The sequence below is a fragment of the Sparus aurata genome, chromosome 4 (assembly GCF_900880675.1).
Source record: "Sparus aurata chromosome 4, fSpaAur1.1, whole genome shotgun sequence".
NCBI lineage: Eukaryota > Metazoa > Chordata > Actinopteri > Spariformes > Sparidae > Sparus > Sparus aurata.
Window position 1 is genome coordinate 4,684,635 of NC_044190.1, and position 6,863 is coordinate 4,691,497.

Genomic DNA, 6,863 nt, shown 5'->3' on the forward strand with positions numbered 1-6,863 from the left:
TATGAGGGCATAGTTGTGTTTTGCCATGCAGCGTTTGATCCGTGAAGAGTGGTAGCACATTCGCTTCAGCTCTCAAATCAAGCCTGAATTTAAGAATATTGTTGACACTCACTTCAGAGGACCATCCATTATCCTCCTCACACTCCCTGAGAGCAGCGAGTCAGTGTGGCCTGTGTCTGTGTGCTGACAGTTCAGAGGTTTTCCAGCATCAAACACTCAATCACAGGTGTCATGTTCACCACAGGTGTGACATGTGACTCTGTGTGCTGGACAGTGATGTGGCTGATGGTGCTGCCTGTGGTGTGTGTGCTCTCAAACTGTCACTTTACTGTCCTACATGTCTTTGTGACAGGGTCTCTTCCTGTTGAATGATGGAGTGCTCTCGCCAAATATGTATGAAACATCATTAAGCACTCGTTAGATGGGGACAACACTCCCATTGATTAACTTATCGATTGATTAATTGATTAGGAGGAAATGAGCCACATCCAGTAAATCAGTATTCTATCTGAATTTTGTAAATTCTGATTACGTTGACCTCCATCTCTTATTTATCAAACTACTGAGGGACCTGGCTATAATAAGGACCACTATTCATGTATACATATATACAGTGAGAGCAGATGAATGAATTCTAAATGTGGTTAAAATATTCCAGTCAGATTTTTTTTTTTTTTTTAACCTTTATTTAACCAGAAAAAGACTCATTGAGATTAGAAATCTCTTTCACAAGAGTGTCCTGGCCAAGACAGGCAACAGCATATTCATACATACACACAAACACAAGGTAGGCACAAACATTAAAAATTAGGGCCGGGACTCGATTAAAAAAATTAATCGAATTAATCAGAGGCTTTGTAATTAATTAATCGAAATTAATCGCATTTTAATCGCATATAGATATTTGACCTGAGAACAGTGAGAAGCAATTTTTTTCACATGGATTTTAGTATACCATTGTATAATGACTGAATACAGAAGCTTAAGCAACAAAACATTGTTTGGGTTTTTTTTTTCAAGACCAACAGACCAGTGCAATTTTTGCCATAAAGTGTAGCAATAGCTTATTTAGGAATACATTTCAGAGATTCAGGTAGCCTATAGGTAGGTAGACATTCTGTAAACTATAACACTTTGTTTTTTAAGTAAAACACAATACTTTCAAGTACATTCAGAACATTGGAAACCCTGACTATTAGAAAACATCTATCTTCAGAGGCCATAACAGACTTTACCAACAGCTGATCTAAACAAATCAATTTCAGTCCAACTCTCTGTAAATAACCTTGGCCAAAACAATAAACAGTTCAACATAAAGTGCCAGTTGCAACAACAACATAATAAATAGTTGCTTAGCATTTAGGTGATATCTGAGGCTTGATATGCTGCGGTGATACGCAAACTCCTTCTTGCATAATTTGCACACAACCGTGCTCTTATCTACGCTGCCATCCGTCCGCTTTTTAAAACAACATTTCCCATCCACGGGGCCAACCAGAGCGGTCTCATCTGCTTCTTTGTTCATTGTTGTTGTCTGAAGTCATGAACGCAGTGTTGGGCAAGCTACTCGAAAAAAGTAGTGAGCTAAGCTACAAGTTACTCTACATTAAATTAAGCTTCACTACACCAACTACTCCCCAGAGAAATGTAGCAAGCTAAGCTACAGCAAAATGGCAAAAGTAGCTTAACTACATCAAAGCTATTTTTTTTTATATTGGAACAACTTCATTCCAAGTCAAAGCTATCTCAGTGATCAATAAAATTATCAATCAGACAGATAAGCAGGCAAAAATGTTACGTTCAATTGTTTATATTAACTATCAATGCACACTTAATTCTAACATCCATGGACAGTCATTCACCTTGCTACCACAGCAATATCCACCTGACTTACACTAATGGACAGTGTCCTACACTGTAGCATATTAACATAATTAACAGCAAATAGTATATTATAGTTGTAGTTTTCGTTAAGGTTCTCTAGTCTTCTAGTTTCAGCTTTATAATTTATATTTGATATTTGAGTTAGTCTATTTAGTTATTGTATATAATTCAGCCTTTTATTGTATTTGTTTCTTTTACCTACCTCATTGTTTTTGGATTTTGATTTATGTCAAGTGGCTGTAACACTTTAATTTCCCTTTGAGATTAATAAAGTACTCTATCCATCAACCAGTGTCTCATATAACTGGCAGTTTCAACAGTGGTATTTTTATTAAGCCCACTCTGTCGTAGTAGCTATATCTACATACATTTTAAGCTAATCATTTTGACTAATCACCATACTTTGGTTTTGTAGAAATATCCTGTGCTGGTTAAAAATTACAAAAGTAATAATTCAGAGTAATGTTTCTCTGTTACTGTATTTGTTTATTATCCAAGTTTGTCTTTTGCATCCCTCGGGATCAACTCGTCTCCGTCCTCCTCACCCTCTGCCATCTTTCCATCAAGTAACGTAACTCACTGAAGCTAACCTGTCTGTATTCCCGTGCAGCAGAGACGTTGTATGCAAGGATGAGTCCGTGGTGTCACCGTCATACGGCAGTGCTTCTGTCGGCTCCACATACACGGCCATGTGTGGCGGTGGCATCACCGACTTATCCTTTCATTTCAGACCGCAACAGAAAGCTCCGCTGCGCTGAACTTCAGAGGTGTTCATAAAAATGTAGCTTGTGTGGACGCTACCGCGCTACTTGGTCAATAAAAGAGCAAAGCTACTGAAAAGCTATTTCATTCAGAAAGTAGCAACGCTACCACCACGCTACTGAGAAATGTAGTTAAAGCCCCTGTACGGAGTTTTTAACTGGATATAGAAAAGTCTCTGGTTTCTGCTGATGTGTCTCTGTTACCTACAACAGCAAATGAGCCCATCAGCGTGAAGATACGCTTTTTCTAAGTAGTATAATTCTATACCTCTGAAAGGCCTTGGTCGGGTCGGACCACTGACGAAATGATTTACGGCAGTCAGACCGGAACTGACGACATTCAGGATACGGCATAGCTGTTTTGTTGCTACGCTAGCCAGTGCTAACCGAGCTAAAACTTTTGTCATGGCTGATAATGAGACAAAGAAAAGAAAAAGAATTCGAACCGAAGACCAACGAAAGGCCAAGAGGGAATCCGATCGAGCTAGGGCTAAAACACGGATAAACATTGGCGATTCCTTCCAGAGATGGAGAGAGTTGCGGGGCTTGAAGGGAGGGTCTGATCCATAATTCGCCCGATTCCTCCTAGACAGGTTTGTAAATGTTATTTCATTTATGAAATGTAATGCGGGACGTAGTTTACAGCAATACATGAATTCATGTTGTTACAACAAAGCTGGCTAACATTACCACTAGATTAGCTCTAGATACTACACTCGTGAAAACGACAACAAACGTCTTAGATCACGCATCCATTTCAGCTGTGTGTATCAGCCCAGCCGACCTGCAACGATGCATCGGTAATATCCTCTGTCATTATAAATGATTCAGTTTCTTACTTAGAACAAAACATCCATCACAATCACTGTGACTTTGCTGTAACGCTAGCTCTGTAGCACCGTGGGTAATATATATAGCGGGCAAATTGCAGCGCAACAGCAGCATTACTTTGTTTCACCGGCGGCATATTATATTAAGTAGAAATACAAATAGACACATTACCTCGTCCATATGCACGCTGCAGATAGCTGCTAAAAAAAAAAAAAAGTTTTCAAAGCAAGTCCCGTCGTCTTTCCGACGTTTCCAAAACAAATCTACACGCGCCGGCCAGACAAACGTCTTCACGACAGTGGGCGCTAGAGCTCATGGGAAATGCAGTCTTCATTCCGGCAAAACACTACCGCTTTCGTCCAGCGGGGCCGCCAAAATCAACACTAAATGAAAAGTCTGTACAGGGGCTTTAAACTAGTAACTGCCCAACTGAACGCTATGCATGAACGTTTGTTGGTGCTCCAGTATAATCGGTACCCCTGAAACTCATCCAGTGAGAAACGTTCCGCGGTGCAAAAATTAGTGCGATTAAAATGCGTAAATTTTTTTAACGCGTTATTTTTTGTGTAATTAATTAATCGTAATTAACGCGTTAAAGTCCCGGCCCTATTAAAAACACTTAGCATCCAAAACAGCCACATTTCAAGGTCAGCTTAAATAATAAAAGCCTCAGGCAAAACATCTACAGCTAGATGTTTCTGCCTCCAGGTCATCCAAAAAACACAGTTTCAGTTTCAATCTTTTTACCAGCTGCTGAATATGATTTACGAAAGAGAGAGATTCATCAATTAATATACTAAGACATCTGTAATTGGAAACACACTCAATCTTCAAACCCTGAGTAGAGAAGATGGAGGGCAGATTTCGTGGTTTTGATTTTGTGTTAGAGAACAGCATGACTTTAGTTTTGTCAGCATTTAAAACAAGTTTTAAATCATACAAATGTTCTTGAACCGTGTTAAAAGCAAGTTGTTACTGGGAGAGGGCCCCTTCTGGGGGGTTGGGGGTGCTGAACTGTAGAGTACAGCATCGTCACCATAAAAGTGAGATTTCACATTTGACACATTTAGATCAATGTCATTGATGTACAAAATGAATAGGAGTGGCCACAGGACTGATCCCTGGGGTACACCTTTACTTACAGTGAGAGAGCTAGAGGTGCAGCCCTCTGCCTGCACACACTGTGACCTGTCTGTAAGATTTTTGAGACAGTCCAGCTTTAAATAGTCTGTGCTTGAGCACAAAGTGGTCCACTGCGTCAAATGCCTTAGAAAGATCAATAAAGAGGGCTGCACAATGCTGCTTGTTATTCATAGATTCATTAACATCATTTAAAACTTTAAGAGCTGCAGTTGTTGTGCTATGTATTTTTCTAAAACCAGATTGAAAGTCAGATAAAACATTATTACTATTTAAAAAAATCCTTTAGTTGATCACTAACAAAGGATTCTAAAACCTTTGCCAGGACAGACAGTTTTGAGATGGGCCTGTAGTTGTTTAAAATAGTGGGGTCACCCCTTTAAAGGTCCCATATTATTAAAAAACACGTTTTATCTGGTGTCTACATATATAAGCTGGTCCTCCCTGAGCCTGCCAACTCCCAGAATGAGGAAAGCTAACGAGTCCTGCATGGTCTCTGCAGCCCACCCACTGGTAACATGGAGCTCCTACAGGCTGTTCAGATTCAGCTCCTGTCGTTACGTAACGAAAGGAGAGATGTTCATTGTCCCGCCGCCTCTGCACAGTGATAGGAGATATCAGAGAGGGGGGCGTTCACCCCCGAGGTGAAGTTCAGTGTGTCCAGCGGTAAGATAGCAGTGTTTCACAATGTCGTCGCTCAGAGCTAGACAAGCATTTGCTCTGTTGTTGGTTGTATAAATCAACATCAGTGCCTATATTCTGTCCCAGCTACAGAACAACAGAAGAGACTGTGGTTGTGTTTCATTTTTAATGACAACGTGCGGTTTGTGTTAGCTTGTAGTGTGTGCTAACCACTTACATCGGACTGCTTCAGTAACGAGTGTCAGTACAAAGCTGACTTTGCCTCGACACTGACCCTCGTAAAAGGATCAGTCTCAACCATACCGGACCCAGCACCTGCACCCGAGCCACAGGTAAGTGTCACCTTGTTTTGATAGTAGGGGTGTAACGGTTCACCAAACCCACGATTTGGTTCGAACTTCGGTTTTTGACTCACGGTTTGGTTCAAACCTCGGTTTTTAAAAACATACTGAAAAACCTTTTGGAAAATTTCCAGAAAAAATCTCTGGATTTTATTGAAGGATCGTTGCATTGCAATATCAAGAACATGAACATTATTTTATTACTATTATAGTTACATTAACTTAACAAAGTATAGCACTGCTCTTTAGAAAAGTCCACAACAAAAAAATAACTTAAACACTTCTATTAATCTCTCAAGGAATACAAAAAATAAACATTTGTCTTAAGACCAGTCTACATTGTCTAAATAAATAAAATAAAAATGAAAAACTTCTTACACCAGTGTGAGGTATAACAAAAATAAATAAAACGCACTTCTCTTAAGACCGGTCTACAATAACAAAACAAAACAAAACTTAATTTCTAGGCCAGTCTTACATATACCAATAAATAAAAGCACTTATTTTAAGACCAGTCTAGAGATAAAACGAAATAAGTCAGTGGTTGTTGCATTCAGTTATCGAAACATTTGTGTAAATGCTTCAGTTCATTCAGGTTCTTCTTCATGAAGACCATCATGTCCACATGTTCAGATGCGAGGCTTGCCTTGTAACGCTGCACCTCTTCCTCCACCACTTGACACCAAGGCTTGGCTGTTGTCTGTTCAGGTGATTGCTGCCCTTTTGCCTGGAGGACCACTGCTGCTGGATGCCATTTCCACTTCTTCTTTGTCAGTCTCTACCTCTGAGGCCTGGACCTACCCAAGACAAGTGCACAAAACACTTGCATTATAATGTTACTATATTATTTATCACATAGCTGACAACAGGCCTACAAATCCAGGGAAACAAGATATTACATCTACCAAAACACTGATGTACATTTCTGATGGTAATAATATACATTTATTGTTAAATTTAATTATAAAACTTGCAAAGCATTTATCACAGAACATGTTTTTCATTATAGGGCTTACAGGTCTTATGACCTAACAGGAAAGTAAACTGTATTTTTTAAATTCTTATTAAATTTACTTCAAATTAAAACTATTTAACAAATACCTGTGGGGGACCACGAGCTGTGATATCCTCAGTCAGGCTGTTGAAGATCTGGCCATGAGTGGTCTCATCCAGAAAGGGCAGAGATTTAAAACGTGGGTCAAGTGCTGTGCTCATGTGAAGAAAGTGTTGAGTCAGTGTCAGGGTATCTCTTTTTTAAGTTAGA